Here is a 1018-nt window from a genome sequence, read left to right on the forward strand (position 1 = left end):
TGAGAAGACACTGAAACAAGGTGCAGTCCCAGGGCTGGGGAGATAGCTCAGCAGCATAAGTTCCTGTCTGGGAATCACAAGGTCCTGTATTTGATCCAAGGCACCAAAAAAGAAAACCAAAAGATGCAACCCCAAATATTATCAAAAGTAAATCAAGGGAGCAAACTGAAAACTAAAAAGCAGTTAAATGAAGCTGTAGAAAAAAATCAAATCAGAAATAATCTCTCAGATAACTGCAGAGATGATGTCCACAATGAAAACCATGGTTAGGGATGCTATAGCAGAATAGACAAGAAGATAACAGAGCTTAAGAAAATTATGGAACCCTGAATGCTCAGTACAGAAAAGAAACAGATCCATAAGCAGACTCAAGAAGATATGCAGGAGAACACAAATTCCATTGCAAGTATTTGTAGCTGATTAAGCCAATGTAAGGACAGGATCTCAGAGAGAGAAGACAGGCTTGTAGCTAGTGATCACAACAAGAAAGCTTTCTTAAAAATAGCAAGAAACCATGAAAAATCAATATGACATTTTCTAGATGATGTAAGGAAGAATAACTTAACAAAATTGGAGTAAACGAAAAAGTAGGAGATAGATCAAATGGTATTAATAAACTGTTCACAGGTATCATGGCAGAAAACTTCCCTGATAGAGAAAAAGAATTTGAAATAATTTGATCTCTCTCTCTCTCTTTTTTTTTTTTTTTTGGCAGAACCAGGGATTGAACTCAGACCTTTGTACTTCCTAGGGAAGTGCTTGTTCTACTGAGCCATCTCCCTGACCCCTAATTTGACATGCAGTAAGTGAGGCACATAGAACTCTAACTATTCATTTCAAAAAAAATTACAGCCAGCCATATCATAGTTAATATTACAGAAAATCAACACAAAAAGACTATTAAAAGCTGCTCGGGTGGCCCAAGGATATAGCTCACTGGCATAAGTGCTTGCCTGGCAAGCACAAAGACCTGAATTCAGTCCCTATTACCACACACAATAATAAACAAACAAACAAA

The sequence above is a fragment of the Octodon degus genome, unplaced genomic scaffold (genome assembly GCF_000260255.1).
Source record: "Octodon degus isolate 3935 unplaced genomic scaffold, OctDeg1.0 scaffold00078, whole genome shotgun sequence".
Classification (NCBI taxonomy): Eukaryota; Metazoa; Chordata; class Mammalia; order Rodentia; family Octodontidae; genus Octodon; species Octodon degus.